Source organism: Mustela lutreola, chromosome 5 (assembly GCF_030435805.1).
Source record: "Mustela lutreola isolate mMusLut2 chromosome 5, mMusLut2.pri, whole genome shotgun sequence".
NCBI classification, from domain to species: domain Eukaryota; kingdom Metazoa; phylum Chordata; class Mammalia; order Carnivora; family Mustelidae; genus Mustela; species Mustela lutreola.
In genome coordinates, this window is record NC_081294.1 from 96,464,949 (window position 1) to 96,477,910 (window position 12,962).

The 12,962-nt window shown below is 37.3% G+C and overlaps 1 long non-coding RNA gene and 1 other non-coding gene across 2 annotated transcripts in view; one reads left to right on the forward strand and one right to left on the reverse strand.

Moving 5' to 3' along the window:
• Window positions 1-311: 311 nt before the first annotated feature.
• Window positions 312-418, forward strand: LOC131832818 (U6 spliceosomal RNA). The gene has a single exon (XR_009354181.1). It is a non-coding gene; the product is annotated as a U6 spliceosomal RNA (small nuclear RNA).
• A 2,904-nt stretch (window positions 419-3,322) lies between these two features.
• The window catches only part of LOC131832306 (uncharacterized), a 70,209-nt gene continuing 60,569 nt past the window's right edge, over window positions 3,323-12,962 (reverse strand). Inside the window, exon 5 of the long non-coding RNA XR_009353987.1 lies at window positions 3,323-3,674. This is a non-coding gene — a long non-coding RNA (uncharacterized LOC131832306). The remainder of the gene's footprint in view (window positions 3,675-12,962) is intronic.

Sequence of the window (12,962 nt, forward strand, 5' to 3'; positions counted from 1 at the left end):
TAAAATATAACATGGTTCAAAAATGTATGGTTGAAATATCAGGAATAGTAAAAAATATGCCCACATGCCAGGTAATCTGGGAAGCAGGGCATAATCCCAGTAGGCACAGGTGAGGTTCTTCTTGTTGGTTAATCCTGGATGGGTGTGTGTGAGAGAGATCGGGATTAGTATGAAGTACCTAAGTACTTTAATTTTAAGTACCTAAGAGCTTTAATTTTAAGATGCTCAGGAGAACAGAATAAAGTCTGCAAGCCCATGAGGGCAGAGCTGGAAACCTAGAAGGTCTATACCTTAGTAAAATACAGGACTGAGTACTCACTTCGGCAGTACATATACTAAAACTGGAATGATACGGAGAAGATTAGCATGGCCCCGGCGCAAGGATGACAGGCAAATTCGTGAAGTGTTCCATTAACAAAAACGAAAAAACAAGATTGAATGAACTGTGACCAGTGACGCAGGAAGTCAACAGGAAGTTTATCTATCTCTGCCCAAATTCCTGGAGAGTTGTACTTTGGGTCTTCCATGCACAATTGTGGGGTTTAAATTTCTACTACTTCAAAGTCCTCAAGGTTTAGGAGTCCCCAAACTGAGAAATTAACATCATTGTGCTCCTGTACCAATGATAATTCTGGGGTTCTTCTTACACGTGGAGACAACACCACTCCACAGCATATGTGTCCATGACTCCCATAGATGAAGTATCTCTCACACTCAGCTCTTTCACAAGAAAATAATGCAGAGTGTGGGAGGAATGAAAGACACAAACAGGTCACATTAGAAGATAATCATAAAAACATAAAATTTAAAAAAAAAGAAGATAATCTTTTCATATGATAGCACATTTTAAAAGACAATATAAACTAATTGTGTTCAAATAAAGTTATAAAAATAATCAATTATAAAAATACACAATAAACAACAAAAAAAGATTAAAGCAAATGAAATATGACTTTTAAAATTAAGCAATAAACTTGTGAAACATATTAGAAACAGCTGAAGTAAAAAAAATACTGAACCAGAACATAGGTCTGAAGAAATGAAGACAAGATGTAAGTGAGAAAGGTAAAGAAATGAAAACCCCGAAAGGAAGATTCAGTGTCATGAGGGAATTAATGAGAAGATCTAATATATGTCCACTGAGTTTAAGATGATAAAGAAAAAGAATGATGAAGAGTCAAATAGTAAAATAAAGATGGGTGAGAATTTTACAAATGGTGAAAAACGTATCTTTAGGTCCAACAACAAAATGTTTCAAGTAAAATAAATAAAGAAAAAAACTACTGGCAAGATTTGTCATGGCAACAGTAGAGGCCAGGGTACAACTGAATAATATTTTCTTGTTGCCGAGAAAAAATAACTGTCAACCAAGAATTATAAACTGAACTATCAATCAGAGGTGGAAGTATAGTAAGGACAATTTTAGACACACAAGAAGGCACAGAGGCACTACCACCCACATATTCTCACTAAAGCAGTTATTCAAGGATTTACCTCAGAAGAAAATCGAACCCAGAAGGAAGAAGAGGATTTCCAAAAGCAATAGTGGGCAAAACAATTGGCAAACATAGGATAAACCTAAACACATGTTAATAATATGAAAAATGAAAATAATTATGAAGAATGTATTCATAAAAATCAAGTTGGACTAAAATTTTGAGAAAAGTGACATATAAGAAAGGAGTGGGTAATCATAGTTACCATTCTAAACTTTACCAGTTTCTAAACCAGTAACATTTGGAAATGTGGTAAAATTTTTTATACACTTGTACTTTGTTCAGACGGGCATGCATTTTTTTAAATAAATGGAGAGGCCATAAAACCATAAAGATTAAATGTATAATTTCCTAACTGAAAGGAAAAAAAGAATTATGGAAACTAGTCATTCCAATGCTTGTTTTGGAAGAAGAAAAAAAAAGAAAAATATGTGAGAGAGAAGTCATAAAGTGATAAATACGAAAACTGTCAGCAATAGACTAACTTTAAATGAGCTATCTCATCAGTTGAAAGACAAGGATCACTAGTTTGGATTTAAAAAACAAAACCCAGCTATTTGATCTTTACGAAAGTTCCTCATTGTCTTATTCTGGGTATCTTAGTCTGTTTGGGCTGCCATAGCAAAATATCAAGCTGGGTGGCTTAAACAACAGATATTTATTCGCTCACAATTCTGGAAGCTAGAAGACCAAGATTAAGAAGCTGCCAGGGTCAGTTTTTGGTGAGACCTCCTATCCTGGTTCGTAGGTGTTTGCCTTCTTACTATGTCTTCACTTGGCTTTTCCTCAGAGCGTGCACAAATAGAGAAAAAGAGGAAGGCATAGAAACAGAGACACAGACAGAGCTCTCTGTTGTCTCTTCTTATGAAAACACTAATCCTACCAGATTACTGACCCACTCTTGTGACCTCACTCAACTCTAGTTACTTCCCGAGAGGCCCTGTCTCCAAATACATCTATACTGGGGGTTGGGGCTTCAACATATGAATTTAGGGGCATGGAGCATAAATTCATTTTTATGCTCTTTCAGAAAGCAAAACATGAGGCAAAAACTCCAGTGCCAACCCTTTATTTGGTGAGTGCTAACACATAACAGGAAAACGAGAGGGGAAAAAAGGACATAAAAAACTGTTTAAAAACAACAACAACAAAGTTGGAGAACCCATGATACCTGATGTTGAAATTTGCTATAATGTTATAGTAATCAAGGCAACGAGGTGTTGGTGAAAGAAAAGAGAAACAGATGAGTAATACAGAGTAAAGACACACACACAAATACAGCCAGCTGATCTTTGACCCAGGAGAGAAGGCAATCCGGTGGAGAAAGGGTAGTCTTCTCAAGCAGTGATGCTGGATGGCAACAACTGGATGTCCATTTGCACGAGAAGGGACCTAGATACAGATCTTAAACATTCCCCAAAATTTAACTCTAAATGGGTCATGTAGCTCAATGTAACATGAAAAACTATAAAGACTGTAGAAGACATTATGAGAGAACAATCTGTGAACTTAGGATTGCAGATGAGCTTTTAGCTACAAGGCTAGAAACAAGACCCAGGAAAGAAACAAAAACTGATTAAGTAGAACTTTACTGTTATTTAAAAGCTGCTATGTGAAAGACACTGTTGAAAAATGCAAAGACAAGTCATAGACTAGAAGAAGTATTTGCAAGACACATACCTGGTGAAGGATTTATATTGCTCTGTGTTCTCCAGAAAAATAGAACCAAGAGGATATGTGTGTGTATATATGTTTATATATGCTATTAGTATATATAGGATATTTATTTTTATTCTATTATGTATAATATTAAATCTTTTAATAGTGATATATATTAGGAACAATGTAAAATAGAACCATTTATAAAATAGAATCAATAGGAAGCGTGCATGTATATATATACACACACACACACATTATAAGGACTTGACTCATAGGATGATAAAGCCTGAGAAGTTGAGAGAAGTCCCAGGATCTTCAGTCAGCAAGTTGGAGACCCACGATTGCTGATGATTTGTTTCCAGTCTGAGTCTGAATGCTGGAAGATCAGGAAAGTCAGTGGTGTAAGTTCCAGTCCAAGTTTGAATCTGAAGGTGGAAGACTGATGTCCTTCCTGGAAGACAGGTTGAGAGTCTTCCTCTCCTGGTGGGATGGCCTTTTGTTTTAGCAAGCTTTCACCTGAAAGGATGCAGCCCACCCACATTAGCATGAGCAATCTGCTTTACTGGATCTCCCAGTTCAAATGGTAACCTCATGCAAAAACAGTCTCACAGATGCATTCAAATATATGTTTGGCCAAATATCTTGGCATCCCATAGCTCAATCAAAGTGACATAAAATTAACTATTACAGACTTGTGTCCAAAACATACAAGGAATTCTTAAAGCTCAACAATAAGAAAATAGATCGTCCATATTAAAAATCTAAATCTCCAATTAAAGATCTGAACAGACACCTCATTAAAGGAGATATACAGATACGCACATATAAAGAGACATGTTATTACCTGTCATTAAAGAATTGTAAATTAAAACAATAATAGATACTAATACACACCTATAAGAATAACTAAAATAATACTTTTCTAAAAAACACCGGCAATACTAATTGCTAGAGAGGATACAGAACAGCAAGAACTCTCATTCATTGCTAGTAGAATTGCAAAATGGGCAGCCACTTTGGAAGACTGGCTGGCAGATTCTTGCAAAACTAAAAATAGTTTTACCGTACAATCCAGCTCTTGTGCTCCTCAGTATTTATCCAACAGATTTGAAACTTAAGTCCACACAAAACCTTCTCATGAATGTTTATAGTAACTTTATTCATAACCCCCAAGACTAGAAGTAACAAATACATCCTTTAAATGGTGAATACATAACTGTGGTATATCCATATAATGGGATATTATTGAAACCATGAAAAGAACTGCGAAGAGCAGCCTTAAAAGCATACTGCCAAGTGAAGGAAGCCAGTGTGAAAAGTCTACATACTGTAGGATTCCAATTATATGCTGAAATAGGCAAAAGTAAACAGTAAATGATCAATGATGCTGCTTCTGGAACAGAAAAAGGTATTAGAAATCTCAATAAACTATGAATTTCAGTCAGCAATAGTGTCTTGGTATTGGCTCATTAATTGTAACAGATTTACTGTAGTAATATAAGGTATTAACTAGAAGGGAAACTGGCATGGGATATATGGGAATTCTCTGCACTACATAATTTTTCCATAAACCTAAATCATTCTAACACAAAATGTGTATTTATTTATTGTTAAGGAGGGTGGCAAAAAAGTAATAGAAAGAAAAGCAATGCCGTGTGTTACTGCACTGGCCACCTCTTACCAGCAAACTCAGAGAAATAACAAATTAAGTTGCCATATTCACTTAGAAGACGGGTTTCCTCTAGAACGGTGTAAGGGATAACTTGCACCTTTGAATAGTTAATGGGAAAGGAAAATAGGGAGAATTTATCAATTGATAAGGAATATATAACTATTCCGAATCTATATTTACATAATAACACAGCCTCCAGATAGGTAAAGTTAAAACTTAAGAATTATAAGAAAAGGGGCGCCTGGGTGGCTCAGTGGGTTAAGCCGCTGCCTTCGGCTCAGGTCATGATCTCAGGGTCCTGGGATCAAGTCCCACACAAGCCTGCTTCCTCCTCTCTCTCTCTGCCTGCCTCTCTGCCTACTTGTGATCTCTGTCTGTCAAATAAATAAATAAAATCTTTAAAAAAAAAGAATTATAAGAAAAAAACTTACAAATCTCCATTATATTTTAATTAAAATATATCTCACTAAAGAACTGATCTCATGTTGAAATAGAATTCTGTATCTCAACCACAAAATAAATCTCTATCCAATAAAAACTTAACAGATATCTGCAGCAGTAATTAAGGAATAAATATTTTATGCTTGCATAGAGGATTTATTAAAATTTTCTTATGTGTTAGGACATAAAACAATTGTTCAGAAATATTGAAAAGTTGATATTATATAGCATACCTTTTCTAACTGCAATACTATGGGCTTAGTTCAAGTTTCCTAGCAGCACAGCTTAAGACCAGAATTGGTTAGAGATAGTTTATTTTTCTTTAGGCCATGAGTACTAGCAAGGGGGTGAGGAAGGAGAGTGGATAGTTAGAGATTAATCCCAAAGAGCAACTCTGGTAAGTGATGTAAGCATGTCTCAAAATTATTCCATCTAAAAGGAGAGGGCCCTGAGGTGTATAGGTACAAACTCTTATTAATCATTAACTAGTGGTTGTTGCTGGTAATTCCCCAGCACTTTCAACCTGCCTGTATGTGGACAGAACAGTCTTCTGTGATTTCAGAATAGCTCTCTGGTTCAAAGCAGCTAATGGCATTCAAAATTTACTTGGAGCACAATGGAATAATAGTGTCTAAGGAAGGGACACCTGGGTGGCTTTGTTGGTTAAAACCATCTGACTTCGGCTCAGGTTATGATCCTAGGGCCCTGGGATCGAGCTGGCTGAGGGCTCTCTGCTCAGTGGGGAGTCTACTTCTCCCCCTGCCTGCCACTCCCCCCAACTTGTGCTCTCTTTCACACACACTTTCTCTCTCTCAAATAAATAAAATCTTTAAAAAACCTTTTTTTTGTTGTTGTTGTTTAAAAACAATCTGCAGCCCCAGCATACCCCTAACTGACAATAGCTGAAGTGAATGTCGATCCCAACAAAAAAGGTAAGATGACACAAATTTCAATGATGGAAATAAAAGAAAGTCTGGAAGTCAAATATAAGAGAGACTAAAAAATTCATAGGTAGTCACCCTTAATTCTGTATAATGGAGCAATGAGCATCACACTCACCTTCCCACTGTAAATACCTATCAAACAAAATATATAAATAAGCTCTTCTCTTGGGCAACAGGCAGCACAGAGCTCTGACTCTCAGGTGAAGGGCTGAATATGAGGGGACAAGGTGAGCTTCACATTTGCCCAGTTCTCTGCCTGAGGACCCTTTCCAAAGTGTGGTATCAGGAAGCAGGGACCTATCAGACAACAATGCTAGGTAGGCTTGCAAAAATTCAGATGTTGGAATTTGGGCATAGAGAGGCAGTTGGGATTTGTGTAAACATGGCCCCAGGAGGAGAGAGTTGTGCAGAGAAAGAACCGCAGAAATCTTCAGAAGCATTAACTGGACTGTTTCGCAAGCATTCAGCTGTGCATGCACAAAGCAAAACTCTGGGATGACAGTCAACAAGACAGGCTTCCAAGAGTGACACAGTACTGGGCAAGGAGAAGTGGAGAGACCTCAAGAACAACTCAGCCACTCAAATGAAACAAACTCCAGAAATACCATGCCTGAGGAGCAGAGCTACTCTGCCTCCATAGTGAGGGTCATTTTAGACTCATCCTTAACATCTAAAATCAAGCTTCTACAGGATAAAGCTCATGTAGTATAATATTCTACCCTCCTTAATGAAGACAATATAAGCCAAACTCTCAACAGTTTAGTATCCGTAAAGTTGTGCATACAATAAAAATTACTAGACATGTAAAGAAGCGGGAAAACATGACCCAAAGTAGGAAAGGAAACAGTCAGTGAAAACAGTTGAAGATGAGACAGATGTTGGAATTAACACAGAAAGATGTTAAAACAGTGAAAAAAATAAGTCTATTCAAAGGCTTAAAAGAAAGGCTGGCCAGAATGAGAACGTGGGTGGGCATGCTCAGTAGGAAAACAGAAACTACATAAAAAGAGCCACACACGAATTCTAAAACTAAAATAATACAATATTAAAAAAAATTTTTTTTAAGCCCCTACATGGGCTTAAAAGTAGATTGGGTTTTTAGAGTACAGATCCTGTATCTCTTTGGTTAGGTTTATTCCTAGGTATTAATGGGTTTTGGTGCAATTAAAAATTAGGATCGGTTCCTTCATTTCTCTTTATTCTGTTTCATTGTTAGTGTATAGAAATGCAACTGATTTCTGTGCGATGATTTTGTATCCTGCCATGTTGCTGAATTCCTCTGAGTTCTAGCAATTTGGGGGTTTCCACATAAAATATCATGTCATCTGTGAAGAGTGAGAGTTTGACTTCTTCTTTTCCAATCTGAATGCCTTTTATTTCTTTCTGTTGTCTATTGCTGAGGCTAGGACTTCTAATACTGTGTTGAACAAGAGTGGTGAGAGTGGACATCTCTGTCATGTTCCTGACTTTGTGGGAAAAGCTCTGTTTTCCCCATTGAGAATGATACTCACTTTGGGCTTTTCATATATGGCTTTTATGATATTGAGGTTTGTTTCCTCAATCCCTACACTGTGGAGAGTTTTAATCAAGAAAGGAGGCTGTATTTTATCAAATGCTTTTTCTGCATCAATTGAGAGGATCATATGATTGTTGTCCTTTCTTTTGTTAATGTAATATATCACATTGATTGATTGATTTGCAGATAATGAACCACCCTTGTAGCCCAGGAATAAATCCTACCAGGTCATGGTAAATAATCCTTTTAATGTACTATTGGATCCTATTAACTAGTATCTTGGTGAGAGTTCTTGCATCCATGTTCATCAGGGATATTGGTCTGTAATACTTTTTGGTGGGGTCTTTGTCTGGTTTGAGGATCAAGAGAATGCAGTATGGAGTTCCCTCAAGAAGCTAAAAATAGAGCTATCTTATGACCCAGGAGTTACACTACTGGGTATTTACCCCAAAGATAAAAATGTAGTGATCTGAAAGGGCACCTGCATCCCAATATTTATAGCAGGAATATGCACTGTAGCCAGACTATGGAAAGAGCCAATATGTCCATCAACAGATGAATGGATGAAGAAGATGGTGTGTGTGTATATACACACACACACACAATGAAATATTATTCAGCCATCAGAAAAGATAAAATCTTACCATTTACATCAACATACATGGAACTAGAGGGTATTATGCCGAGTGAAATAAGTCAATCAGGGAAAGAAGATTATACAGTTTCACTCATCTGAGGTATATAAGAAACCTCTCAGAGGATCATAGCGGAAAGGACGGAAAACAGAATGGGAAGAAATCAGAGAGTGAGATAAATCATGAGAGACTCTTAACTAGGGTAAAGAAACTGAGAGTTACTAGAGGGGAGGTGGGTGGGCATGGGTAACTGGGTGACAGGCATTAAGGAAGGCACGTGATATGGTGAGCACTGGGTGTTATATGCAACTGAAGAATTACTGAACTCTACCTCTGGAACTAATGATGTTCTATATGTTACCTAACTGAGCTTAAATAAAAATAAATAGATGAGGAACTGCAGAAGAATATTAGTGAATCTGAAAATAGGTCAATAGAAACTATCCAAATTTAGACACATAAAGAAAAAAAAAGTGAAAATAACAAATATGGTCTTAGTGTCCTATGGTACAGGAAGTAAACATATGTATCAAGGAAAGGAGAGAGAGATTGGGGCAGGAAAAAAAAAGAAGAAGAAATAATGACTAAAAATTTTCCAAATTTGGTGATAATCATAACCTGCATTTTTTTAAGTTTTTTTTTTTAATATTTTATTTATTTATTTGACAGAGAGATCACAAGTAGGCAGAGAGGCAGGCAGAGAGAGAAGATAAGCAGGCCCGCTGCAGAGCAGAGAGCCCGATGCGGGGCGCGATCCCAGGACCCTGGGATCATGACCTGAGCCGAAAGCAGAGGCTTTAACCCACTGAGCCATCCAGGTGCCCCATAACCTGCATTTTTAAAAGATTTTAAAAACCCAGAGACTTCTGGGTGGCTTAGTCAGTTAAGCATCTGCCATTGGCTCAGGTCATGATTCCAAGGTTTTGGAATCAAGCCCTGCATGGGGCTCCCTGCTCAGTGCTTCTCTCTCTGCCACTTCACCCGCTCTCCCTCTCGCAAATAAATAAATAAAATTGTAAAACGAACTAACAACAACAAAACAAAAACTTTTAAAAAAAGGTTAGAAATTGCCAGCAGAATGAACACAAAGACAACCACACCTAGGCACATCATGATCAAATGGCTAAAAATAAATAGAAAAATCTTAAAGGCAGCCAGAGAAAAGCATTTAGGGATAAATGCTCTTTAAAAACCTACTAGTATCTTATTAGAAACAATGTAGCCGGAAGGTGACAGAAGGACATTTTAAAGTGCTAAAATGGGGAAAAAACCCAAAGTGCTTTACCTTGCAGCTTTCTCCCTCTCTTAAAACACAGCTCCAGCATTTTCACTGGTGGTTTTCTCTATGATATCTTCAAACATTCAAAATATTTTTCCAACTTTTCTAGTTCTTCTTTCAAATTACCAAGTGTACCCCACCCCTGTCAAGCCCATCCCCATCCTTGAATAAAATAAACCTTCTTTCACACACACGTGCTCAAATAGCAAATCCAAAAACTGAAGACTCTTAAGGTCAATTTAGACTCTGAATTTAGTAGAACTTGAGTATTATTATAATTGTGATAATAAGGAAAAATGAAATAATGTCCCAGGTATCCATCTATCCAGGAGCAACTGACAAGCATGAGCAAGTAACAGCCTAAGTAGAAAGTACTTCCTGGTGATGACTAATAAATAGATGGGAAGCACCCTCAACTCTTAGGAAGGTACCTGGAAGTACCTTTTGTCCCTAAAATACTAAGAGTCCTGAAAGCCAGGTGAAATGCTGAAGGACCATAAGTGGAAAATAAGAGACCCATGAAGTTCTACCAGATGTACATTGCTTCCAGTTCCAAAACCTCCCTTCCAGCCTGTACTAGCTGGGTGTAGTCACGTGACTGAACTCTAGCCACATGACCGTGAACCAAAATGATATGTAAAGAGTTTGAAACCTGCCCTTAAACAAATGAATAGGACCTTTCTTTGATGAAGGCAGTAAAGTGGAGTAGCTGTTTTAAAGGACACAGTGGAAGCTAGAGGTTGAGATTGGCAGAGGAAAACATCAGCAGTATGGTCCCTGACAACCATCACAGCTACAGAGACTATTCTAGGAAAGGGAAATTCACTCTATCCTATGTAAGCCATTGGTATCTTGGGGGCTTTGTTCCAGAAGCTAAGCTGGTTAACTAACTCATATACAATCCAAATCGCCCACACTTCTCTACTATGACCACACATGCACTGGTGAAAGAAATAGATAAGAATGAGTATAAAACAAAAACAGAGATAAGGAACAAGACACCATTACAAAGTATCTTTTAGAGTCAGTACCCATTAGACTTTTTTTTTTTTTTTTTAGAAAAGGTGGGAGCGGGGCAAAGGAAGAGAGAGAATCTTAAGCAACCTCCATGCCCAGTTAGAGTCTGGTGTGAGACTCCTCACAGCCCTCAAATCATGACCTGAGCTGAAATCAAGAGTTGGACGCTTAACCAACTGAAGCACCCAGGCTCCCCTAGACCTATTTCTTACTGAATGTCACTTCACACTAACGCTGTCAGCGTCTTAACCCTGTGGCCTGCCTCTGTTCAGTGCTTATTTTCATTGTTAGTATAATTACTTCCGGTTTAATGGCTAAGAACACTGGAAACCTTTTAAGTGTTTTTTCTTTTTTTTTTTTTTTTTTGTACTTTTTTTTCAGTCTATGGTAAAATGAAGGGACTAGAATCTCTTTTTTCCCAAGAAACTGGGTATTATGACTTTGTTTTGGATCAGTATAATGGTATTTTTTTTCCTCTTTTTTACCCTTCAGCTATTTTTTACTATTAATCAGAAAAATCATTGCAGTGATTTTTTTCCCCCTTGGCGGGGGTGAGGGGGAAACAAGGAATCCTTTCTGCAGCACATTATCTGTAATTTTCTGTGTGATCCTGAGTCTGAATAAGGGTTTCTGCAACCACAGTATGTAAAGCCTCTAGTCTGTCATTGGCTCTTGTCTCTCATTTTTCATTTTATCCAGATTGCCCAAAAGATAATGATTTTTTTTTTTTTTTTTTTTTTTTTTGTTTTCTGTGGCCCCGGGTTATTTCTGTTAGTTGGCTGATGAGTGGAGGATATAAAAAATACTCTCCAATTAAAATCTGGCTGAAGTCCCCAATAGGCAAAAGAATCAAAAGGTCAGCCTCAATGTGAAGAGCATATTGTCACGAACGATGCTTTCTTTCTAGTCTCATGCACTCTCCTCCAGTGTTAGTCACCCAGAAATTGTCCAAATCTCAGGAGAATTGAAATACTTGTAAAATTCATCTCACTTGAGGTAACATGTCCACCAAATGTATGAAGTTTTCCAGCCTAGAACATTCCTACAAAATGATCCTTCCCTGTAAACTATTTTTAAGCCAAGAACTATATTATTCTTGTAAAAATTTTTAAAAGAAACTCTCAGAAAATTGCAAAAATACTCATGCTTAAAAGCTACTGCTTTTAATGTCCATGAGTCCTTTTTTAATCTTTGCTGAAGGACATCTAAACATCCTCAATTAAAATACTGTTCCGTTACTCAAATGGCTTTATAATTGTAGAGAAACCACTCAAAAATGTACATGTATTTGCTTTTCCAGGGAAGAACATGAGCGTTTGAGAATATAAAATGCTAAGTTAAGGGACTTGTGGTGAAGGGAAGCTGCACTCGGGCTTCGTGTCTTACTAATAATTCTCATTTCATTCCCAGCCAGCACCACTGGATCTCGGATTAAAGAATCGAGGCCTTGTTCTGTCATAAGTACAGGCTTCAATGTTTAAGGATGCTCTCTTCTATTTTTCACATTATCTTTTGCTTCTTTTCATTCAATGATGCTACAGTTTATTGGAGTTTAGTATAAAATCCCAACAGTGTTTCATCTTTTCCTGATGAAAGACTAGTTGTGAGAAAAATCACCTCCTCAGGTTGGAGCTGCGCTGTCAGTGCCTTTAGAACATTCATGTTTTCATTGCTGAAATGGAGACAAATGTTGTGGCAAAAAATACCCTTTTTCCTTCACTTGCTGGCAGAAAATTACAAAGGCAGCTTTGAATGGAGACAAAGCTTGGAAAAGGAAAAAGAACATTAATTCTTAGTCAAAAGTAACACTTCACAAGAAATAAACACACCCCCTTAAGGTTTAATTAATCATTTTTGTGGACTTTAATTATCATCTCTGTCCTAATAGAGAATGGGAGAGCACATGTGTTTATAGTCCTATACATTTTCTTTTATTGTCCACAAAATATTGAAAACACAACCAAGACCAGAAGGGCCCTCTTGTGAATTAGGAAGGACACATTTGCCACAGAGCTGTCCATGGAAAGAACATTAGAGTCTCTGAAATAACCCTAGTGTCTTTAAAATCAATCAAGTAATCAGTGGGAATTTACTACGTGCCTTGAGCCACGCTCATCTCTGTAGAGGAAAACACATAATCCTTTGTTCATGAAGGAAACGAGGAGGAAATATGGCACACATTAAAAATAAGAGAATAATGACAAGTCAAAGAGTCAAAGAATTGTGTACCCAGAGAGCATTGTTTTGACCCAACTTACTTTTCTTGAATTAGACTTTGGAGTGTTACCATCAGTCTGCTT